The 26,358-nt window shown below is 41.3% G+C and overlaps 1 protein-coding gene and 1 long non-coding RNA gene across 3 annotated transcripts in view; one reads left to right on the top strand and one right to left on the bottom strand.

Moving 5' to 3' along the window:
• The window catches only part of VRK1 (VRK serine/threonine kinase 1), a 52,649-nt gene extending 50,421 nt beyond the window's left edge, over positions 1-2,228 (bottom strand). For both annotated transcript variants that reach the window (XM_084630180.1, XM_084630179.1), the window contains exon 1: positions 2,097-2,228. The gene's annotated coding sequence lies outside the window, so the exon portion shown is untranslated. The remainder of the gene's footprint in view (positions 1-2,096) is intronic.
• Positions 2,229-2,372: 144 nt separating this feature from the next.
• On the top strand, positions 2,373-18,752 carry LOC311523008. The gene is made up of 3 exons (XR_014712240.1): positions 2,373-2,493; positions 9,017-9,109; positions 18,634-18,752. It is a non-coding gene; the product is annotated as an uncharacterized lncRNA (long non-coding RNA).
• The last annotated feature ends 7,606 nt before the right edge of the window (positions 18,753-26,358 follow it).

Genomic DNA, 26,358 nt, shown 5'->3' with positions numbered 1-26,358 from the left:
ACTACGCTGTTGAATTCCTTCCTGGTTCTTTTCTTATTTTCTACAAACTGTCATTTTTAGATTTGTTTATCTCAATAGGATTGCTTTTTATTTTTCAGAAGAGAGAGGACAGTGCTGCTGACCTGTGATCCTTTCAGTCAATAGGCAGTTCCAGCTAAACATGAAATCTGTGCGTCATTAATAATCCTTACTCATAGCAGAACTCTCCAAGTCTGCCAGCAAAGAAGAAAAAAATACCTTCCTCCTCTCCACAAAAACACTTTCTTTAAAAATATTTTAAACTGTTTGCAGGTTTGGGATTTTGGTTTTATTCAGAACAATGGACACAATTTTGCTCGTTTCAGAGAGAAAGGCACCAAAATGGCCACTGATATTTCAGATATTTCTAGTGCCAAAACAGGTAGTTTCTACAGCAATTTATGCGAGAAAGTCTTTTCCCTCCTTCAGGCCTTCTGTTACATGTTTAGAATAACACCACACATCTCAGATTAACTAGAGTTATTAAAAATCAATAGGTAGCAAAGTAATTGCTTTAGTTACAGCTATTTAAAAGTTTTTCCCTTTCAGTATTTATGTTCAAAATAGACAGGATGAACCTATATTGGTGGATTTCATAATGTTTTGTCAAGCAAGCAGAAAGCTGGGAAAACTGGACACAGACCTCTTCACATAGAGGGAAAGAGATTTTATTTTTGAATCCCTCAGTGCAGAATGAATTAGACCTGCCAAGTCTAGTTCTTTCTAGAGGCAACCTCCCTGATTCTGGATTAATTTTAAACCAGTTTAAACTATCTTCTCCAGCCATCATTAACACTTTGTACATCAATTAGATTTAAAATCTTCTTCAACTTTCTAACTTTCATTCATACAATTCTCAGACTGATAAAGCCCTTCATATATTTCTATTATCTGGGAACATGTCTAAAAGCCAGACCAGATATAACCCCCAAATCTCTACATCTCTGGACCAGCAATAGACACCTACACGACAACCAGGAAGTCCTTAAGTTTGAGGTATTTGAAGTGATTTTGCAGAGGGTGAGGACTGCTGTTTTGATATTCATTTGGGGCACTCTATGACCTGGGGAGTCAATGCTGATTCTCACCAAGAATTAAGTGGTATCTCAAAGTCTGTGTCAAACAGCGATGACTTTAATGTGGGAAACTGATTCAGGAACAAGACTAAGTCTCCAAACATCACAAAAACCTTTATCACCAGCAGAAGAGTCTCAAAAATTCCTAATGAATGATAGAGAACGTGAGGCATGCCTTGAAGTGCTCTCCTTCGAAATCCATGGGGACAACAGGTTTGAGGCTACACCTGTGCAAGTTGAGTCCTATAAACAGTAGAAAAATGGAGCCAACTCATCTCCACAATCCCGGTCACAATAGGATGGACCTGCCCGAGCCTAACCCATTTAGGCAGGATTTTAAGGATACATTTTTTTAAGGTAAAACTTATTTTCTCTCGCATCTTCATCCTCCTAAGTGAGGATGGATTTCAAATGGTCCCTGCCCGCCACCTCCCCGTGACACTTCTCCTCCCCAAGAGATGAGAAATACACTTCACTCTTTTCTGCACGGGCTGGGCTGGCTTCCCCCACCCATGACTCACACCTTGGAGTAAACAGCATTACCCGCGTCCAACCCCACGGCCATCAAAAGCCGCTTGACGGAGGCGGGGGGGGGGGGTGAGGGGGCAGGTTCAGAAGCTGGGCACTGCGGGGTTGTGGGCTCCACAGCTGGGCAGGCCCCGCCCGACGTTAAGGGGCCGGGATGAACCTCGAGACCTTTCCGTAACGTCTCCCCGGGTAGAAACGGGCCCCTGGGGAACCCGGGCAGCCCCCGAAGAAGGAGTGAGCCCCGCGCCGAGCGAGCCGTGATCTGCCCGCGGGCGGGGACGGGGGCGTTGGCGGGACTGTTCCTCGGCGGGGAGCGAGTGGAGCCAAACCCCTTCTCTCTCGCGGGGCAAAGCGCGACACAGCAGCTTCTCCCGCCCCTTTCCCGGGCCGGAGCCCTGCGCCGCGGGGAGGGGGCGGGCTGAGGCCGGTTCCAGCCGGCCGAGCCCGCCTCCTCAGAGCCCCAGCTTCAAATACCTGCTGGGTCTCAGGAGCCGGGCCCGACCCAGCCGCTCCTTCTTCCCCGTCCGAAATTCCCGCACTGCATGAAACCCTCAGGCAGCCAGCCCGCCGGGCTACGCATATCCCACTATCGCCCTAGCCTATTGGCTACCTACCCGACAGAGCCCGCCTACAAGAGAACAGCGCCAGCGGCGCACCTCCCCGGCCACCGTCGCTCCCGCCCCACCCCCGAGCCTGGTGCACCCTGGGAGTTGTAGTTTTTGCTGGCTTGGCAGCGCCAGCCTGTGCTGTCCCAGAGCGAAAGGACCACGAGCCGCACGGTGGGGGGCGCGAAGGCAGCCGTGCAAAGGAGCAGCCGTGTTCAGGAACGCCAGTTCGGCCACCATCCACCTAATGGGTAAAACCTCAGGAGGCAAGTGGAAAATACAGCCAGGGAGGATGCATCTGCAGAATTGCCGAACCCCCCGCCCCCCCACTCACAAATCCTGGGACTGGCTTAAAAGCATGAGATTTTAAACACTGAATGGGAGGTTCCCCCCACCCACGCTGGTGTTTGAGCATTTAAAGGTCATGTTTGAGCATTTAAAGGTCACGTTTTAAGATTTTCCGGAAGAATGAGGGCTGGAAACTTTTCTAAAGAAGAATGCTGAGAGTCTCATGTAATCATGTTTCAGAGTAGTAGCCCTGTTAGTCTGTATCAGCAAAAAAAAAACAAGGAGTACTTGTGGCACCTTCGAGACGAACAAATTTATTTGGGCATAAGCTTTCGTGGGCTAAAACCCCCTTCATCGGATGCATGCAGTGGAAAATACAGTAGGAATATATATATACACAGACAACATGAAAAAATGGGTGTTGCCATACCAACTGTAACGAGACCAATTAATTAAGGTGGGCTATTATCAGGAGGAGGAAAAAAAACTTTTCTAGTGCTAATCAGGATGGCCCATTTCAAACAGTTGACAAGAAGGTGTGAGTAACAGTAAGGGGGGAAAATATCATGGGGAAATAGTTTTTACTTTGTGTAATGACCCATCCACTCTGAGTCTTTAGTCTAGCCTAATTTAATGGTGTCCAGTTTTCAAATTAATTCCAATTCTGCAGTTTCTTGGAGTCTGTTTTTGAAGTTTTTTTTTGTTGGAGAATTGCAACTTTTAGGTCTGTAACTGAGTGACCAGGGAGTTTGAAGTGTTCTCCAACTGGTTTTTGAATATTATAATTTTTGATGTCTGATTTGTGTCCATTTATTCTTTTGCGTAGAGATTGTCCGGTTTGGCCAATGTACACGGCAGAGGGGCATTGCTGGCACATGATGGCATATATCACATTGGTAGATGTACAAGTGAACGAGCCTCTGATGGTGTGGCTGATGTGATTAAGTCCTATGATGGTGTCCTTTGAATAGATATGTGGATAGAGTTGGCAGTGGGCTTTGTTGCAAGGATAGGTTTCTGGGTTAGTGTTTTTGTTGTGTGGTGTGTGGTTGCTCGTAAGTATTTGCTTCAGGTTGGGGGGCTGTGAGTAAGCAAGGACTGGCCTGTCTCCTAAGATCTGTGAGTGAGGGATCGTCCGTCAGGATAGGTTGTAGATCCTTGATGATGCACTGGAGAGGTTTTAGTTGGGGGCTGAAGGTGAAAGCTAGTGGTGTTCTGTTATTTTCTTTGTTGGGCGTGTCCTGTTGTAGGTGACTTCTGAGTATTCTTCTGGCTCTGTCAATCTGTTTCTTCCCTTCATCAGGTGGGTATTGTAGTTTTAAGAACGTTTGATAGAGATCTTGTAGGCATTTGTCTCTGTTTGAAGGATTGGAGTAATGTGGTTGTATCTTAGAGCTTGGCTGTAGACAATGGATCATGTGATGTGGTCTGGATGAAAGCTGGAGGCATGTAGGTAAGTATAGCGGTCAGTAGGTTTCTGGTAAAGCTGGAGGCATGTAGGTTTTTTCATGTTCTATGTGTATATATATCTTCCTACTGTATTTTCCATTGCATGCATCCAATGAAGTGGGTTTTAGCCCACAAAAGCTTATGCCCAAATAAATATGTTAGTCTCTAAGATGCCACAAGTACTCCTTGTTTGTTTTCATGTAATCATGTGATTCCTGGAGCCAGAACTTTAAAAAAAAAACAAAAAAAAAAACACCAGTTACCAGGAAATACCTGCAAGAGCTGGCAACACTGCCATCCTTATTCCTACAGCAAAAGCTTTCGGGCTGAAGCAGAAAGGTAGTGGAAGACCCATCCTTGAAACGTGTTAAAACTGGGCTGAGCTAAACTATATGCTCAAGTCATGGCTGCTCTGTGCCATTTGTGTCAGCTATGCTGGTGCAGAGTGGCTGCAGAACACAGTGCTTCCACAAGGATTATCCCCCAGCATACAGTTTTTGCCAGTCAGGTGCAGAGCCACTGGACTCCAGCACAGGACACATTACAGAGCAAGTCAGGTACGGTCAGGGAAGATAGAAGGAAGTAAGGCAGTACTGCACCCTGATTATTCCCCCCATTAGGGCCTTAGGCAGCAGGAAACAAGTTAGGCTACCAACCAGGGCTGCTCTAACCCATGTCAAGGCCAAATGCCACTCTCCTCTCCTTTCATGCCAATACCAGGCTCTGCAGTGGCACATGGATGAATTTCATGACATAACTGGACACTAGTTAATCTAAACAGATCTTTTTAGCTCCTGTGATTCTAGGGGTACACCTACTACTAAGAATTTCACAAAAAATAATTATGGTAAATTGTTTCATTTGTTTGCTGGGCTGAGGAACCTTTTCATTCAATCTTAAAGTCAGTTCGTGTTAAAAAAATACCAATTCTACATAATATTTTTCATATATGTCAAATCACTTTATAGAATGGATTATACAGTTACAGAATGAGATAAAGGGATAAATTGCAAAGGAAACATTTTAGTTTGCCCCCTTTCAGACCTTCTATAGGGTCAAAGCAGATTTGTCCTCCTCATCACATACTGGTTTTGTGGGAGTCAAATCTTGATCACCTGGGAGCTCTGATCCAGGTGTCAGCAGATATCACTACATTTCATTCTTTTGTTGTCAGAGACAAATCAAAACACACCCACCCTTGCTTCTCTCAAGCTGTGAACTTAGAGAGACACATAGCAGGAAGATTGGAATGTAAGGAAAGCCAAGAGGGGGAGGAAGAAACTGCTTTGTTTGGGGGGGCATGGGGGTTCAGCTCAATGATTTCTTAAACAGAGAGATGATTTGATGGGTGCTCTTAAGAGGTTCCTTTCTTAGGGATGCCAAACAAAGATAGAATGTGTTAAGACCAATCAAACTGTAATATGCCCATCATTATAGTACCTAGATACCTGTTCCCTTTGAAAACCTAGGTTGACCCCACATACTCAGTTGCTCCCATATAATATATTTCTGCTGCTTTTCAATAACCTTTACTGCTTTAAATTCTATATCTTACAACCTGCTCATAGAAAAATCAGAAAAATAAAGGTAAAGAAAGCAGAAGATGCTACACACTGTAGCACTTTGCCCATAAGATCATTCTTATGGTTATGACGGTGGGGTGGATGGGCCAAATCTCAGTGAGTGGCATTTTGACCCCAAATCCTGTTCCTCCTGAAATTCAAAGGTGTGGCACCTCAAATGCAAATTTTGGTCCATCTCTAATTTTTGCATAACTGAATTTGAGAAAGTTCTTGCGAAACATGTGGTCTTACGGTCTGAGCACAGGACTGCGAGCTGGAAACTCCTGACACTGGTTCCATAGGACTCCTCTGTCACCTGGGACCATTCCCTTAACTTTTCTGCCTCACTTTCCCCATCTTCATAATGGGAACAGTTCTTACATATCTCACAGGGATGCTAGAATGACATCTGTACAGTACTATAAAGATATTATTAATATGTTGTTAAAATGGCTTGGATCAGATAGGATTATAATCCTGGCCGAAAAACTAGCTCAGAGGTGCGAGCAAGGCTTGTGAGAAGACAGTGATAGTGAATCTTAACTGCCAAATACAACACAGCACTGCCATTCACACCCAGAGAGTTTTCCAATAAGTGCACTGTTACTTTGGGTATGTCTGCACTGCATAGTGTATGCAGATCCGTGTACCCGTGCATGTAGATCCAGGCTTTTCAAGCTCACTTGTGAGCATTCAAACTGCATTTCAGGATATATATGATGCTTCCATTCATAGCTATGATAGGTTTTGTTAATGCTATAAAAATGCACTTACTGCACTCTTTTTCTACTTTTTTCTCACCTTTCCATTTTATACTGTTTTCCTCAGTGAAAAGAATGTATACAAGAAGCAGTTACTTTAATTTTTATTTTTAAAAGAATAATAATCATACTATATTTAGACTTGGCAGAATTCAATGGATTTTTTAAAATTATAATTCTGACATAATATCAATGTTTATTTTTAAGCTTTTTTAGATTTATCTATTTAAATTTTCACAGTTGTGCAAAATTATTGAAATAAAAATAGAAAATATTCTTATTTAAATTTTCACAGTTGTTGGAAATGATGGAGGAGTCAGACAATTTAATCACAGTTGAAATTGTGGTTCAAAAAGTTATAAAGCTTTAACTGTTAAAACACAAACTGTCAATACACAAAATATACCAAGTAAACATCCTTAAAGCAAACTAAGAATAAATGCTGCTTGAGAACTTACTACTTTGCCTATCCAAAATTTCAATATTAGATTAAATATTTTTTCTTCAGTTTGTGTGTGTACGGTAAAATAGACATTTACCAACATTTACCGATAAACCTAATTCTTCCAAGACTAAATATAGTATAATAGCAACAGGACACTCCAAAGACTTTTTGTTGTTCCATTAGTATACAATTTAAGAGTATGTAAGGCAGTTTGCCCAGTAACCTCAGCCCTCATGATGCATCCAAGGTATATATTAATAGGTCAGTACAATATCCTATTGTGTCTGAATGCTATTAACAACTAGTTAGAAATAAAATTATTCCTGCCACATGTTTAAGGATTTCCCCATGTTTCCTTTCATTAGCTGCAGCTAGTGAAGTAGACAAATTATTGCATTTGATTATATCTGAACTTAAAGTTTTTACAAGGTGAAGAACACTGTTTCCAGTGATTAAGAAGCCAGAGGAAACTGAAAACGTTGTGCAGAGGATGAATATAATTGATGTGTAAACAGATGTTAGACAACAGTTTAACGTTTTTATCCAACTCTACCAAAAAAAAAAAAAATGTAGGGCGAGAGTGCTAACGCCCTTAACCCGTAATGAAAGATATTTTCCTTCAAAGGAAAGTGAATGATGGAAATGAATAATTTTCATGTCTCTAACACCACCGACTCAAGCTCCTCCAAGCAGTTTACAAATAGTGGCTTAAGCTTCAACATCCTGCTGAAGCTTAAGTCACTTATCCCCATTTTACAGATGAAGAAACTGAGGTACAGAACAGTTCAGACATTTGCCACAGTTCACAGAGGAAATCTGCAACAGAACAGGGAAAAGAACAAATTTCCTGACTCCCAATCCTATATCCTAATTACAAGACCATTCTAATAGCTCAACTCTAAGTGTATTGAGTTTACAATTAAAATGCTAATGGAGGGAGGGAGACAGCTCTTATAACTGTTTGAAAATGTTCTGCAGGACTTCATCCCACTACAAATTAAATGAGTTTTTCAAATGCCTTCCTCTGGGTCACATATTCTACTCTGCTAGGTGAACTGGGGGCAGGGAAGCAAAATGGGGGGGAACCCCTAAATCTGCAGGTAGGGAGCTGTACCCCTGCAGCATACTTTTTGTCTCCTTCAAACACTGAAAACTCTCTGTGAGATTTGCAAGCTTGTGACTCCACAGGTCAAGAAAAGTGTTCTCGGGGTCAGGCAATGAAAGAACACCAGTCATACTCTCCTCCACAGAAACTGGTTTCCCACCAGAAATCCATGCAAAAATTAAGGCTGGTGAGGCTCGTTCACCTGCACGCCTACCAATGTGATATATGCCATCACGTGCCAGCAATGCTCCTCTGCCATGTACATTGGTCAAACTGGACAGTCTCTCCGTAAAAAAATAAATGGATACAAATCAGACGTCAAGAATTATAACATTCAAAAACCAGTTGGAGAACACTTCCATCTCTTTGGTCATTCGATTACAGACCTAAAAGTTGCAATTTTTCAACAAAAAAACTTCAAAAACAGACTCCAATGAGAGACTGCTGAATTGGAATTAATTTGCAAACTGGATACAATTAATTTAGGCTTGAATAAAGACTGGGAGTGGATGGGTCATTACACAAAGTAAAACTATTTCCCCTTGTTTATTCCACCTCCCCACCCCCCACTGTTCCTCAGACGTTCTTGTCAACTGCTGGAAATGGCCCACCTTGATTATCAATACAAAAGGTCCTCCCCCCCACGCTCTCCTGCTGGTAATAGCTCACCTTAAGTGATTACTCTCCTTACAGAGTGTATGGTAACACCCATTGTTTCAAGTTCTCTATGTATATAAATCTCCCCACTGTATTTTCCACTGAATGCATCCAATGAAGTGAGCTGTAGCTCACGAAAGCTTATGCTCAAATAAATGTTCGTCTCTAAGGTGCCACAAGTACTCCTTTTTACGAATACAGATCAACACGGCTGCTACTCTAGAACCAGTAATGAATCCCTTCCACAGAGATGACTCCTCTCAAAAAGGAGGGCAGACTGCAAGGGCCATAGCAAGCAGCAGGTTGGCTCCAGCAGTAGCCCTGCTGTTGGACAGGGGGCAGAATTAAAGGAGCCATATTCCTTTTCTGAAGAGAATAGAGCCCTTCATGGGGACAGGCTCGTGTTTCCATATCACTCCCTCTATCCACACCTCCATCTAAATTTTTATATCGCACCCATCGTATCTCATTGCTGTTCTGCATGGATTTCTAAAAGACTACATGTATTCCCTTTCCACACAGGACTAAACGCCTCGCCCAAGGAGATGTTGCAGTTTATATCCACCAGTATCAAACTGGGGAGCATGTTTCTTCCTTCTGTGGGTTTATCTGCAGGTAGGCAGCATGAGGCTCCAATATTAGTACTAATGATAGTTTTGCCTTGATGCTGACTTCAGCTATTCTTAATTGGCTTCTTTTTAGGATCTGCTTAAAAGAGATTATATAACAAACAATGTATCCAAAAAACGTATCATATTCTGGTAAGAAGGAATGTCTCTCCAACTCGAGCCAGTCATCCAAGCACAATTTACATTAAAAAAATTAATATCCAAATTCGTTTTTGTTACTTCGCACACAGCTTATTATTCCTGGCAAAACTGCACATGGATGCTAAAAACAGAGTGTTTATTTTATTATGATCAAGTAAAATTTTCTGAAAATGAAAAGTAAAAAACTGAGTAAAGATATGGATGAGTCAAAAGTCAGTTCGAAAAATCAAGAATAATCTCCTGGAAAATTCTATAAATCTTCAGTTTTAGACTAAAGTCATACAAAAATCTTAGTCCTCAGTGACCTGTTAAGTTTTTCATTCTGCTATCTGAAGCAAATACACACAGTCAGGAATGGCCAGCAATCTCCAAAAATATTGAGCAGAAAATTGAATCAATTTTCCTCACATACATTTGAAATGATTTTATTTTTATTTTTTTGGGGCAGGGGGCATTACCCTTTTTTCTGTGATTTGGTTCTTCTGCAGCATTGTTGGTACACTACTTCAAAAATATGTTTTTACTTCTTACAAAAACCTTACAAAACAATAACATGATTAATTTTAATGATTATAACATCAAATTATTTTTAAATGGTTGGGGAAATATAAATATATACCACTTCTGTAGATATAAATAAAATACTAAGTAGGTCATTAAAATATTCTGAGTCAGTATTTAAACAGTGAATGAAATTCACCCTACACCTTCTGGGCTGAAGTACTATGTGGGGCTTGTGTAGCATGCACTGAGGTGAATCTCTTCTGGGGAGAAATTAAGTGGGAAGAGTATATGTAAAGATGGGGACTAACTTCACTGACTTGAGTGGAATTACACTAGGATGACTGAAGTCAGAGTATGGCCTAGGATACATACAGCAAGTGAATAAAGAAGGGGGAAAAGGGGTTGGGGTGCTGGAGGGAGAACATTACTGCATTACCACCATGCTGGTGTAGAAAAGCTGCTAAAGAAAGACCATTTGGAAAGTTTCTCTTTTCCTGTTTGTGATGCTAACAGACAGATGATTTGAAGTTGTTAGTGACTCATTTTAACTACCATGAGGCTTCTAAGACTAGAGTCTGTTTGAAGTGCACTAAATTAATCGGCTTTCGTGATTTTTTTTATTTTTAAAGAGCTTGTATGTTTACTTTGGTTGCAGTCCAAAGTTTATATGGGTGGCAACACTTTTTACTTTCATTTAGCTACCTTAAAGTGAAGTGTTTCAGTCACCTTCGTTTGGACATGTTTTTATAGGGTGCATGTGTGTGTACACACACACAGACACACTCTCTCTCTGGAATACCATATGCAATAGATGTGTTATAGTATACACACAAACAATACATGGGGTCTTACTGCAATCGTAAAAAGAACTTCTGTTTATCATCAAACATTTCATATATCCCATTACATGTGAAAGAATTATTATCTATCCTGTTGCAGTGAAACACTTTTTCCTATAATGGAATTTTCTCTGGAAATTTATTTTGGTATTAAAAGGTTCCACTTTATAATGTCTATGGTTCAATCAGTGATCTAAAAGGCACTTAAATGCTTTGAACAAGATACATAAAACGCTTTTATTGCAAAAGCTTTGCTGTATCTACCAATTTTACCATTGATCCCTTTCCATGTAAGGCAGTTCTGGAAGCTGCCCATGATGTATAAAATCACATGGTGGCTTTTGATCTCCAGCTGGTGATTAAAGCACATTATGGAGGTTTGAAATTTTCTTGTGGCCATTAGCATACCTCTAAACAGTTCTCTATTAAATGGTAGCAGTGTTTTCAATACATGTTATTTAAACAAGAAACCAAGAATCTATAAACTTTGTGTTTACCATGCTTTGTAGCTTAGAGGACACAGATCTCTTGAATGAAGTGAGTTTGGTTTTAGTGGTACACTGACTGATCAAATAGTGACTTCTTGAGGTAAATAGGCTCAAGCAAAATGCAGCGAAGAATAAAGATGTATATTTTTTTTAAACCCTCATTTAATAGAAACAAGCAGAGCCCCAGGCTTTGCAGGACCTTATGTAAATAGACTGGTATCTGCACTCCCACACTGCCTGCTGTTTAAGGATCTCTCGATCACATCTGAGGTCAGCAGGCGATCATGGTTTTGCCATGGTGGGTTTTACAGTACAGACCTTATTTCTCAGCCTGAAATCTGAATCTTGTTCTTTCCCAGTTTTTAAAAGTATGTTTAAGTACAGTTACCTTCCCTTCCAATCCCTTTGAGGTTCCCTTTAGTAAAATCAGACCACCACCACCACCCCTGCCTCATTTTTAATGTATATCCACTTCATTATGTTTATTATATTATGCTTATTACTGTTGTTTTATGCTGGTACCATAATATAAATAGTAGTGTGGTAGGTACATCACAGATAAGAAGACATAGTCCCTGAGAAACCAGATGAAGAGCTCCAAGACTTTCTGCGATTCCTCCCCTTCCCACCTATAAATAAAAGTACTGTAAATGAATATTTCTGTTTACTCCGTTTTTTATTTTCATGACAACAGAAGTAAGGGCTGAAAGAGGGGAGAGTATTGGCCTGGAAAGGATGTTCCAGTTGTAGGGCGCACATATGGAAAAGCACAGCAACCACTGTGGGAGAAGTAGACAAACAGAACATCAAGGCTATTAATCATTGGCAGATAGAGGAGGGCACACAATAAGAGACATCTTTGTTTTGATCCTGTGTTATATCATGCCCCTAGCACTGTGGCAGGACACATTATAGTTGTGTTCAAGAAATCTCATGCTCACATCACAGTATTATCAGATTGCTTAATAAAAGCTAGGAGGAAAAAGCAGAACTCCAGAGCAGACAAATCTATGTAAAGGCAACTTTCCCCCTCTCATTTATGTCAAAGTAGCACCCTAAAATGAGCAAGGCACTGTAAAGACACAGGACATAATAGTTCCTGTCCCAAAGAGCTTACTATCCAAGAAGAAAAACAGATGGAGGGTAGGTAGATGCAGTATAGATGCACAATACAATATACAACCAAATAGCATGTTTGACAGACTGGCTGACCATGCAAACTTTCCATTTAGTGAAAAAGTCATCTTCCATTTAAGATATTCCTGATATTACCCATACAATGGCAAAAACATTCACCTTGATGGTAACATTATACCCTGTTGCTATTGGAATCCCCACTTTACTGGACCCTGGCAGACCTTAAGTAGAACTGCCAGGAGAACAGCAACACTCCTTGCTGCTCTCCTGTACTCAAACCTAACAAGCTGTCGTTGTTACACCAATCTACAGCATACTTCTGGCATTCATGGCCATACTAATTTACATAACATTTACATAATGTTAATAAAAATCTACAATTTACATAAAAACTGTCTCCCTCTCAGTCCCCAATAGCACCACTTTTTTCTAAGGAACTACACGTAGCCCCACCACTTTGTGGCCCATTGGTTACAATATACTTCAACCTAAGAGTAAGAAATTCTCAACAAAATTTAACAAAAATGCAGTTAATTACCACTGACATTCTCTCCTTCATTACACAAGCACACCCTGAGTTTAATCACATGCATTATTGTAATCAACCTGTCAATCACATTTTGAAATATTTCATTTTTTTGACATAATTACTGTAGAATCACTGCAGCCCGTCTAAATCATGGATATGGCAAGACTGATATTGTGTTGCAAAATGCGATCTGACAAAAAAAATTGATGTTTCTGCACAGAAATTAAAGAAACATTGAACTGCTAATGGTTTTGCCCTGCAAATATGTTACATTAGGTAGACTGTCAAGAGTTAATATAACTGCCTGCCCACTCACTGAAGGACATACTTATTCCTGTCATTCTTTAAATGCCTAAACATTGTCCATGTCAATTTTTTAAAAGGCCTCTGTGGCTATATTTTGTTTAATTAGCATGATTTGTGTAGGGAGCTCCTGCTTTAGATGGACTGGGTTTATAGCCTAGCAGATGAAGAAAACATTTAAAGAACCAAGCAGCAAGGAAATGGGATGCTGGGAAAGGACTTGGCTAAGGAGGGGAACTCTTTTGAGGTGGTCCTTACACTGAAAAATTGGACATCTATACTGGAACAGACAGATCAGAGATTTGCAAATGTCTTGTGCTCAATATGAAACTCACATAACATGTGCTGATCATTCTTTTCAGGAATACTAATTTGTTTTGGGGTCCAGTAGAGGTCACTTTTTTATGTTTCAAATTACACTTCCAAACACATAAACTATATATAGAAGTAGGAGGTGCTTGATGAAGGATACCCATCTGTTAGGGATTGGAAACTTTTTCATTTAATTCCAAATTAAATGTCTCTGGCTCAGGTGACTGGTAACAAGATATGGAGTCTTAATTGCTGGATATTAATTCATACCTGAATAAGTCAGTAATGACCAGAAATTGTTACCATCTAATGATTCTTTGGTGGGCTCTGTGAAATGAGTCTGTGGTCCCAGTCCACTTTCTATGCGGACAGATGTCTCCCTTCCCAGAAACAACTGTCACAATGGGCATTGGTCATCACACTTGTTGGCAGACTCAGCAATGAGGCCAGGGACTGATCAGATTGGAGAGTGAAGTACTCTCTTATTCCTAAAATCAGGGTTGAGGTACATTGTTGAGGCATTGGAGGTTGCTTGAAAAAGTTTTCTACAAGAACAGAAGATTTCAGTTCGCAACACTGTCAGCCGTAGCACCTTTCACATGAGCAATGTAATTCACTTTAATAAACCAATTTATCTAGGTAGTTCCAGAGAAGTATTTCAATAAAATCATTTAATCTAATTGTATATGAATAATTTCATCTCTTATGTAAGGCTAAATTATCTTCTCTTTACATTTTTTTTTCTTTTAAACTAAGTGACTTTAGTGCTAGAGAGGTGCTGGATTGACAGTCCTCTATCAAGCCATAGAATAGGCATAAAACTTTGCAGGCCTTCCCCATACTGTACCATCCCTTACCTGGGGAGACCTCTTGTAGTTGTGATCAGTCTCCTGTCAACATCCATTACATTCTTAGCATCTCAGATGAGACTGTCAACACGTGGAAGCCCCTTTTTGCCAACTATAGTGGTAGCTTTTATGTTGTGGACATTTGCTTTTAACTAAAACTGATGCTGGCACAATTCAGAAAATTAATGTTTTCATAGAATCATAGACGATTAGGGTTGAAAGAGACCTCAGGAGGTTATCTAGTCCAACCCCCTGCTCAAAACAGGACGAACCCCCACCTAAATCATCCCAGCCAGGGCTTTGTCAAGCCGGGCCTTAAAAACCTCTAAGGATGGAGATTCCACCACCTTCCTACGTAACCCATTCCAGTGCTTCTCTACTCTCCTCATGAAAGAGTGTTTCCTAATATCCAACCTAGACCTCCCCCATTGCAACTTGAGACCATTGCTCCTTGTTCTGTCATCTGCCACCACTGGGAACAGCCTAGCTCCATCTTCTTTGGAACCCCACTTCAAGTAGTTGAAAGCAGCTATCAAATCCCCCCTCACTCTTCTCTTCTGGAGACTAAATAAGCCCAGTTCCCTCAGCCTCTCCTTGTAAGACGTGTGCCCCAGCCCCCTAATCATTTTCGTTGCCCTCCGCTGGACTGTCTCCAATTTGTCCACATCCTTTCTGTAGCGGGGGCCCCAAAACTGGATGCAGTACTCCAGATGTGGCCTCACCAGTGCCAAATAGAGGGAAATAAGCACTTCCCTCGATCTGCTGGCAGTGCTATTTGGCAATTATCTCACCTCCTGAGAACCCTATTTGTAAACTCTGTTATTGCTTGTCGAGTTTCCATACCCAGGACCAGCTTTAGGCACCAGCAAAGTAAACACATGCTTGGGGAGGCACAATTACAGGGGCAGCATTCCGGCCACCTTATTTTATTTTATTTTATTTTTTTTTTTGCTTGGGCAGTTGTGCTCTTGGAGCAGCAAATTTTTGCTTGGGGTGGCAAAAAACCTAGAGCCAGCCCTGTCCATACCATGTGTACAGACATCTGCTTGAGGCATTTAATGAATTAATACATGAATAGCAAATGAGGAAGCAAGGATCAATCAACTTTGCTCTTTGCCACAGTGCGACTGCTACTCACTGAAAGTGCATGTAGAGATTCTGATGGTGTCTACACTAGGAAATGAGTAGTTTGTGAGAACGGGTGTACAGAACTGCTCCAATCTCCCTCCCTCCCATGTTTATTGAAAACAATTGCCCTTCTGCGCTGTACAAGGTCAAGAGTTCTACATGCATTCTAGCAAAGCATGTTACATACCTGGTAGAATAGGTATCAGGCACCTTTTGTTACAGAAGGTGTCAAACTCTATTGACCTTGTCTACATCCACTTGAAGGGCAAGGAGGAAGCAGTTTGACACTCACTATTAAAATAGTTAATTTTCTTGATAAGGACAAGGTCCTAGAGGGCATTAAAATGACTAAGCCCACCATAATGAAATAAATAAAAAAGTGAGTTCTGCAGTTTTTATGACACAGTACTCACTGGCAATACACTGAAACTGTCCACTAACCATTTTTCATCCGCCACGGAATATCAACATACTGAATTTAATATCATTCCGTTCTGTGTTCTTTCACTTGTTAATAATCAAATTTCAGCCATCAACCTTTTCATTTAAAAATACTTGCTCCAAAAAGTAAGCACAGCCATTTGAAACAATTTTGCAGTGATCTTGGAATGGAATGTAAGCTTTAAAATGTTGAATTTGTAAGACTGCCACTTTGTAAACATATTATAATGTATATCGGTCTATATTGGTGAACAGCATAATAATAATGTACTTTAAAAACAGTTTGAAATGTATCTTCTAACATATAAAGCAGTGAAGATGACTAATATGAGAATATGGCATTTCACTGCAAACCTAATGAAGGCTTCTGAAAATCATAGTATCTCATCACCACACTGACTACATTGTCTGCAATATAGTCAATAGTATATTCACTGCTAGAGAGGCTATGAGTATAAAAGTATTCCATCTCTCCTGATAAAAGTAACTTAACCAGGCTTTTAACTTAACCAGCCTGAAGTTGATGTGTAAAAGTAAATTTTTCCTGTTTCATGACTTTTAGATAACTTATTCTTGAAGATTTCTGTCGTAATTATATCCTTTACCCTTGACCAATGTAAATTCTGCTTTTGCTTCTGATTTTTTGGGGCCTTTTGAGAATGACCATTAAAGTAATAACAATATTTTAATGGATATTTTATCAGCAAAGCCCTCAAATTAGTGCCTGCAGTGCACCTGTTTTGAAAGCTTCAGAAGGCTCTAGAGGAAACAATTACTCGGAAAAAGATTAGATTACCTCACCTTTCCTGGGTATTTTAAATAAAACATTTTATTCACTTAAAGCTGACAACTCTTTCTAAATGTTTGGTGTTTACTTATGTTTTACTAAGTTATTTTTTTACACAGGCGGTATTCTAAGCCCAGTTCTGCAGCTGCCCAGAGCAGAATGCTGAGTATTGTCCCTTAGAAAGGCTGTGATACTCAGCTCATATTTTCCAGGAGTGTGAAGGAAAGGGAGCTGCCTATCTTACATGGGGAGGGAAGGAGGCTGCAGATGTGTGTCAGTGTAGGTAGCTCTGGCAGTGCCTGTTTGTCTGGGCATAGTTGACAGTTCAAAATGTTTCCAAGAACAATCTTTCAAACACACCTGTGGTCTGAGGGCCACTAAACCTCCCAGCAACTGGACTGTGCTGTGGATTCGGAAACATTTTATATTTGATATATCGTCTTAGTTACCAAAACCTCAAAATGGAGAATTTTCAGGAAATACTTGCAGATCTTTTCTGTTTGCTCAATAGAGCAGAATGTGTAACTCTCAGCTCTGTTTACCCAAAAAAAGTTCTGATCCCTCCACTGAGTGTAAGCCACTCAGCAGTGGATATGAAAGACATTTCTCACCGTTTGTATTACATGGCATTTGGCAAATTACTTGCAATGCACCACACTGGATTCAGTGAATCTTTTTCAAATTAACAACATGGCTTAAAGAAACAAGGCCTAATTCTCTATTTAGCTGTACTTTGTGTGGTCCTTTAAACCAAGACAAAGTGATTACCCAGCGAGTGTAAATTGTTACCATTGATTTAGTAACATATTACGTCCATTTTGACCTATTGTAAATTTCTACTCAAGATACAGGGTATCTTTTGTAAAAAATGCAAAAAATAGGATAAAAGCAAGCACATAACGAGAATCAACCCTGTAAAATACTTGTAAAAACATGCATAAATTCCAACCCTCAGAAATATAAAGTCACAGAAGAACACACAAAGTCCAAAACATTGTAAATACATATGAAAAACACTCACAAAACTCATGGGAGAAGCTCCACAAAAAGAACCAAAAGAGATCTGCCTATTATTATTTCATATTTAGCCTACCGTAGTGCTGAGGTCAGAGACCAGGACCCTACTGTGCTAGGCACTGTACAAAAACAGAACACCAAAGGCAGGTCTGGGTTGGGTCTCTTTAGCAGCTGTGTGAAAGAAAAGACAGGCGGTAGGAGTGGGCAGCTGAGGGAATCAGTCTGGTGGCAGAGAGAGAAGAGTTGCACTTAGTCTCCCTGGGCATGAGAGACCCAATGGGAAACCATAAAGCAGAAAGATGGAACAGGATCCAGAGAGGACAAGGAGAGCAGATCCACAATTACTGGAGACAAGAACAGATCAACAGAGAGGAGGCTCTTTCAATCATCACTGGAGGGGAAGAGATTGGTGCCACCAGGAAGAGGAGGCAATATCTTTTCCAAGGACTTTCTACTACTACCACTGTAGTATCTAAGCACTTCCCAGCTGACGAAGAAGAGTAGGAGACTGAGGCAGCCAGGGATGGTAGGAGACATTCACCAGCTCCAGGGTCAGAGGTGTTCCTCAGCTAAATTTGTTTAGCTTATTTGGAGACCAGGCAGTATGTGCCAAACTTGGCACCAGCTAAATCTGCCTCTTGTTATTGTGATGTTTTAGTTCTTTATGCCTTAAATGATAAACAATGGCTAATATATATTTTAGAAAATTAAGGTGTGAATTTGTAGTCTATGAAAATAAACTAATGGCCAGGTATATTGTAGGTGGGGATTGTTCTGGCTACCACACCACTCTGCCAGTGTACTTCAAGCTTGACTTACTATTGCCTGTTACAACATTTCAGTGTCATCTCTCTCTGCAGGGGGGCGAAAAGATGGTGCTGAACTTGTGTAGTGGAATGAAATCTATTCTATAAAGGCTTCATATTGTTATTATTCAGATCCAAAGTGATATTAACACAGTGCACTACAAAAGCTCCAAAAGTGTCTTTACGATGCAGGGCACTAATGCTTATTATTTTCATTATGCATTCAACAGGAGACTCCCTGCAAATGGAATCTCATGTCATTACACAGTATGGATACTGCATCCTGACTAGAGGATGACACCAGAACAATCCAGCTCACATTGTTCTTGGTCTGTGGACCTGAAGGGCCTGTTAATGGAAACAAAGGGGAGGGTGGCGGGTTTTTTATACTACTGTCCAAAGACCAAAGGGACTGGATGGCTCAAGAAGATAGAAACTCTCCTTCCTATTGTAGGTCACTGGGTTAAACTAAACAGGAACAAGGTGCTTTTATTCCAGAATCATCTACACATGGAGCTGTTCCTGAATAACTCTGTGTAGACAAATCCTTAGTGGGCAATGAGTGAATTACCCTCTCATCGCAAAAGGCTGTTCCCCATGTCAAGAGGCAAGGCACACTGCAGAATAGCACTGCTGCTTCGCAACGCTGTACCGACTTTCTGGAGAGAGGACCTCATTATACAGGGTTGTCAGTAAGACTGTTCATAAAGAGTAAATTCACATGATTTTTTTTTTTGAACTTCGTAACAAACCTACGGGCAGTTAGGGCTTCCCACAATTATCCAGTCCTGTCCCTTATATAAAAGATTCACATCATTGTCTGTTTTGCATCATAAAATACTTAGTGGACAGCTGAACAGAGCACTAGTACTGGCTGAACTTTCCTAATCCTAAAGGGTGACTCATGACACTGTGTTAATAGAAAAGAACAAGCTTTTAACTCACAATGATGATTGCAAGCAGCATCCTGGTCCATTCTGTTAACTGAAATGAATTCCCTTCTCTTCAAAAGGTAATAAAATTCATATTCTGAGCTTCTCATTGCCTTATTCTGTCATGCTTCCTAATGCCTCTGAGGTTCACTTCTGCCAGAATCAAAAGTGCTTTATTCACTGCTCTAACATTGGGATATCACTCCTCAGCTTCATTTTGGAATCCTCTGGCCTGATGTCAAAGCAGCTTTTGTGGCCACCCCTTCATTGTTATCTCTACAGTATTCTTAATGTGCCTGTGATTTTCCTCATGATATCATACAGAGCACAGTTTAAAACAAAACAACAAGCAAATGGAAACAATACTGATGCAAGCTGATCAAGTGCAAAAGAAAAATTAAGGAACTCACCACTGGTGACTGATCATGTATGATCAAATTACAATAAGGGAAATGTCAGAGGCACTTGTGATTAAAACAAGCTCACTAAGGCCACAGTCCTGCAAGTGACTGCATGCTGGCAGACTCCTATATATGCAGATGCCCATTAGCTTTAACAGGAGCCTGCCCACACTGAGTCCCTCACAGGATTGAGACCGAAATGATTTTACAAGATACAGTTCTGCACAGCCGTTTATTCATCCACAGGCATTTTGAAAGTGCCTATCACAAAGGTAGATGGGATCTGTATCAAAAAGTAGTATTAAGCCCTGGGTTTCAACATAAGATACCAAAAGGAAATCAAAGTTTAAGCTGTCACTCTGTCTTTAACTCACTCCATTAGGGCTAGGTGTTTCTAGACATATGATAGGTGGCATCATATACTATTCTGTGATTCCTAGAAGTCCATTTCACGACAGCTTGAGTTAAGTCTGGAGTGGCTGCTGTACCTCCAAGTCACCTCGCTTTTGTCAAAGTTCCTATCTTGCTACTGTAAAGCATCTGGTCAGATAGAATAGTAAGAGATACATCTCCCGAGATACACACACCACAAGCAGAGATGCAACAAGTGAGAGTTTGAACAGGGTAAGAACTGAGCAGAGATTAAAAAAAATTATTGTGAGCAAAATAATCATTGTAATAGTGAGGATATTGGCTAGAGCCAGACTGTGTACAGGCAAAGAAGAGACTGTTAGCACGAAACAGGGAGCACCTCAGGGGACACGCCTACAGACAGTCTGTCACCCACTGCTTTTAACATTCCATTTCAAAGTTTAATTAGATATTAATTTCTGAATGCTTAAATAAAATTAACCCCTTTGAGTGGCCTCAGCGTGCATCAGCTTCCACAGACAAATCTATAACAGAACCGCTATCCCCTTACCCATTACCCTGAGAAAGAAAATTTTAACAATCACCAGAAAGGAAATGTTTTCTAGTTACAAACAACAAGTCTATTATCTATCAAAAGAAACCACTTCTGGTGCCAAGAATTACTTCATCACTGCTACACTGGGAGAAATATTAAATCCTTCACTTAAACACATAAGCAAATAACAATAACACTTTGTACTTGATAAGTTACAGCACTTAATATCTTATCTCAGACAAAGAAAAAGTTCAGGTGCTCTAGTAGACCTTCCCTATAGAGGGAAGGTATGGGTGTGTTTGGGGAGTGGTATACCTAAAACACTACATAAAGCTCCCTTTAGGGGCAGGTGTTGCTTGACTTTCCATTTATATAAGGGAGTGTCCAGGGAGGACTAGAGTTATTGCTCCATCCAGATCACAACAGGGCCCACCTTTTCCTGGAGAGGTACTATAAAAAGCAAGTGCCTAAGTAAAGTCTTGTATCTTGGGATATGAGGTACATGTTAGAATAATAAAAAGTGCTAGTGTAGGGCAAAGGGTTAGACTATTAGGGTTGGAAGGGACCTCAGGAATTCATCTAGTCCAACCCCCTGCTCAAAGCAGGACCAATCCCCAATTTTTGCCCCAGATCCCTAAATGGCCCCCTCAAGGATTGAACTCACAACCCTGGGTTTAGCAGGCCAATGCTCAAATCACTGAGCTAGTTATCATTGTTTTCTTTCACCTCACTGTGCTAACAATGTTTTAATGGCCTTTCTAATTTGGTGATGACTAAATGGTGATAACCAATTTGAGAGTTATTAAAATAACTTCATTTGTAAACCTTAATTCTGGATACTCTTTAGCTAACAGACCCCAGGAAAATCTTTCATGTTGAACTGCCTTATATATATTAAGGGCTAAATTTTGCCAATATAACTTGGCCTGAGTAGATCCTTACTCTGTGAGCAGTCCCAGGAACTGCTTAAGGGGAATATTATTTGCAGACCCCAGCCCTAATTAACTGAGTTTTCCATTTTAGAAGTAGTAACATTTAAGCACACAGTGAAATTAATCGTGGTCCCATTGAATTCCGTGGGGCCAGGATTTCACCTACAGTAACTATTGCTGTGACTATCTCTGTGGGTAGCCCCCTCTGTGTGCATGGACCCTCATTAACTTCAGTGGAGCACCCTGTGGGTGCAATCGTCTGCCCAGACAGTTGCAGAATTGGTGTTTGTTTAAGGTGGCAATGTGGGTAATGGAGCCAAGCAGTTCTGTTTTCTATCCCATTGTTTAACTACTAATTAATGACTGCTTCCATAAAAACAATGGCAACGTGACAATGAGTGAGGCCAATATTGAAACTGTAGATTTTGTCCTCCACAAAATAAAAGCGATTAGTCTTTTGAAATATCTGTTTATTACTTATAGGTACAGAATGGCTGTGTAAATATTTGAGGCCAGGTTCATCTCTGCTGTTAGAGTTTCACTGGTGATATATTCATAGATTCCAAGGCCAGAAGGGACCATTGTGTTCATCCAGTCTGACCTGCTGTATAACACAGGCCAGAGAACTTCCCCAAAATAATTCCTCGACCAGATCTTTTAGAAAAACATCAAATCTTGATTTAACAAATCCGTGATGGAGAATCCAGCATGTCCCTTGGTAAATTGTTCCATGGGGCCTGCAGTGTTATTTACTTTGTCAAATAATCAGACACCTTTTATCATGTGTATAACCATTGTGCCTAACTACTACAGAATGTAGCTAAATCTACACACCTGCCAATACCTATGGAGAATTATCATGCCATCTTAGATTATTGGCCTGTCTATCTAAGGTACTGATGGCCCCCATGAGCATACTATCTGAGTCCCTCAGAATGTTTAATGCATTTATCTTCACAACCCAGTGAGGTGGGAAGCACTATCAACCTCATTTTAAGATGGGGAACTGAGGCAAGATAGGTTCAGTGACTTGTCCAACTTCACACAGGATGTCTGTGGTTGAGTAGGGACTTGAACCTAGCTCTACTTAAGGCCTAGCCTAGGAGCCTAACTACTGGACCAGCCCTCCTCATCTACTATAGCAGGGGTTCTTAACCTTTGTCTTTGAAACCCCCCCCCCACCCAATGTGCTACAAAAACTCCATGGCCCGCCAGTGCCATAACTGTTTTTTGCATATAAAAGCCAGGGCCAGTGTTAGGGGGTAGCAAGCAGGGCAATTGTGTGGGACCCCAGAGAAGCTACAGTGCTCAGGATTTGGCTTCAGCCCCGGGTGGCAAGGCTCAGGGCCCAGAGCTTCAGCCCCATGTAGTGGAGCTTCGGCTTTCTGCCCTGGGCCACAGCAACTCTAATGCCGGCCTTGCTTGGCGGACTCCCTGAAACCTGCTTGCAGCCCCTCAGGGCCCCTGGACCTCTGGTTGAAAACCACTGTATTATAGTGTCTTTTTATGACCTATGGTTAATGTTGCTGCTGATACTTTGAAGGAAGTTGACAACCCTCCATAATACCCTTAACAAACAGCACAGTGCTGCAACATGAGCGAGGAAATCCATTCTGGTCCTGGCGTCTGATTGTCATCTTAAACCCCAAACCATACTCCAGCAAGAAGGCAGAGAGACTTAACACGCGTGACACTTGCCAGTGCAAAAGTGGTGGTGCGGGAGCAACAGGCTAGAAGCAGCTAGTTGAGGATGGAAAGTAAAGGATGGAAAGCCCTATAGCCTGAGAGCTGGATGGAGACACACCCATTGCTGGCAGCGGGCAGTGGTAGCCACAGCAGGAAGATACAGGGCTGCATCCTGCAGATGAGAGGTCACTGCAGAAGAGTTACATGAGGTTGTTGTTACCTTTTACACCCCTAGATTGGCTGGCCCCCAGGGACAGGGATGGGAATTGTTGGGTTTATCATTTTAATTTATCACCATTAAAGGCACTCTGTGTAGAATACTTGCAATTTTTGTACCAGCAGCCCTTGTAAAGGAACCCTCTTTCTCATCTGAAATGTGCAAATGTTCTTGGAAGTGATGGCTGGAGCCTGAAGAGCCTAGTGCATGGAGCATCTACAGCACTTGCCTCTGAGTGCAGGGTAAACCTAGCATGCTAGGTGGGCATTGATGCAGATGTATAGGGGACGGATGTACCATAACACACACAATGACATGCTGCCGTAGAGGCAGTTAGAGTATTATTCCTGCCACATTTTCCAGGTGTTTGGATAGTTCAGCTAAGCACTCAAACTTGTAGGTACTTAGCCAATTCCATACTCCAGACCTTTTGAAGTTTGCCCATACTGATTTAAATATGTGTGGATGTTGAATGGAAAATCTTTATAGTACAGACTATCAAACGTGGAGGCCAGTGATTTACTTGTGAAATTCCTACTGTGATGAAAGCCACTCAGAAGGAGTTGAAATCTTTGACCAAAGTAAAGGGTGTGTCATAACAGAATGCACAAATGAGAATGTATTTCCAATATATTGTAACAAATGTATAGCCACCGAGGCCTCCACAACTGTCACTGTGCTGTATGCTATGGCCAATCAGAGCTTTGCAGCAACAGTAGGAGTAGAACTCAGTTTCCTCTGCATCAAAAGCACTAAGACGTGAGCTAAAAGACAGTCGATCCAGAAGGGGGTCTATGGCATCTGCATACCTACACTTAAAAACACATGCACAACACACCTACTTCGGGCCCATCTGCAACTGATGGCATGGGCACATTCTTCCATCTACACAAAGCCCCACTGACCTCAGCCGGACCCCACGAGGGCACAGTGGTTGCATCCATGTGCAGCCGATTGCAGGACCAGAGCATGAGTCATCAGCTAACAGCCATATCTTATATTTGTAATAACTCCTGTGCCACTTTCTTCTACTGGCCCCATACTGTTTGTTGCTCTCACTTGTTTCATCTCGTCTTATATGCAGACTGTATGCTCCTCAGGGCAGGGAACACATCTGTCTTATTTATTTACAGGACACCTTTTTTGTGCTCAATATAAATAAATTTTATTTAACAGACTAATAGGCGCAATGCTCTGTTCCCCACCCAAGCTGCCAGCTGTAACTAATAGGAACAAATTAAAAATTTTGAACTGGAATTTCTACTATATAGGAAAGGGGAGGGGGGTATCTCAGGGAAGTAAAAAGAAAGAGTCCTGCTACCACTAGTGAAGCTAAGACCTTGTCGCAGCAGGCACTGTTGGGGCACTGAATCCATCTCTAAACTGCAGGGCAGTCTGGCAGTGTAAAGGGGCCTTAGTGCAAATGAGAATAAGGCCCCAAGTCTCAGGGATTGTGTGTTCCTGTCTATTTTACACAGGGATGTCCACACAGTAAATAATCACTCCCAGCAATGGGCTATTACCCACATTTCCTTCACCATCTCATTCAGCGCTGCTGAATCCATCCCCATGCATACTGAAGTCAAGGCAAGTTCACACGTTGTAAACACTTTTCTTCTGGCACAGGAACATGAAGGAATAATGGGTCTGGAAGCAATGTAAAATTGTCACATTGATGCAGGGACTAACAAAGTGACCCCTGGGCTTTGGCTCATACCAGCCAACACTGTGTATGGAGCCCCCTGGATTTGCAGGAGGTGCTTGAGTCACCAGAGAGAGAAGGCAGAATGGCTCTTTGCAAGGTGCAGAGAAATCATGTTCACTGCACAGCGTTTAAAGAAACAACGCAAAGAAGAGTGATTATAGAGCATGCTCTTGCCTTTGCAACTTGCCTCTCCCTCCAGCTTTGTCTCTTGTTCAGCATAGTGCAGTTGAGGTGGGGCGAGGGAAAGAGGGACACTTCTCCAGCTTCAGCACTAGGGGGTGCACCAGGGTCACTCAGCTTCTCGCCTATGCAGAAAGAACAGCTAGCAAGAGATGCTGCAAAAATAACGCAGGTTGAATGATCGGAGATTTAGGGAGGAGAGGCAACTTAACTAAATGGTACATTACCCAAAACACTTTTTTTAGCACATGCTTTATATACTGGACATGGTGGGACATGAAGCACTAGCACTGAGGCTCCCTGTGTTTTGCTGATGAACAAGAACGCAAGGCAAACTTGGAGAATGAAATTGGCTTGGGGTGATGCTGTTAAATCCTTGTTTGTGAGTGTTTAACACACACACACACACACACACACACGCCTTGGGGATTTCCTGCAGTGAAACCGACACTCCATCTGCTTACCAGGAAAGCCAACATAGTGTTAATAAGCATCCAGGATGCACAGACCATATTGGACTTTAAACTGGAAATAAATTATCTTTTTAAATTTTGGTGGAACACAAAGAAGCTTTTAAAACTAAAGAAATGAGTGATGTGTGCTTGAAATGATTTTGGTGTTGCAAATTGCCAGGCTCTTATTGTGGAGCTGATGAAAATAAATGAAGCTCTAGGTTGTTGGGCCTCCCCCCTCCCCACCCCTTCTAATAAATGAAATGAAAAAGCACCATTATTGTACCACCTGCTTCTAATTCCTAACTGTGGTAACTTAATTCTGAAATTGTTTGTTAGCTATGTAATATCCCAGCCATTAAAAATACGGAGAGGCCATTAAGTTCTTTAAACATTGCACTGGATAGAAAAGGTGCAACTAGCTTCAGTTTTTATTTCAGTGAAGTGGCTTCTCTAGGGGAGAAATATATTTAAAATGGTACAAGTGCCTACTGAAAAAATCTGTTAGTTTAACACACCGAGAATCAGGGAAGTAAAGACATA

Source organism: Lepidochelys olivacea (assembly GCF_965140295.1).
Source record: "Lepidochelys olivacea isolate rLepOli2 genome assembly, chromosome: 6".
NCBI classification, from domain to species: domain Eukaryota; kingdom Metazoa; phylum Chordata; order Testudines; family Cheloniidae; genus Lepidochelys; species Lepidochelys olivacea.
This window is presented reverse-complemented; position numbering and strand designations above follow the sequence as displayed.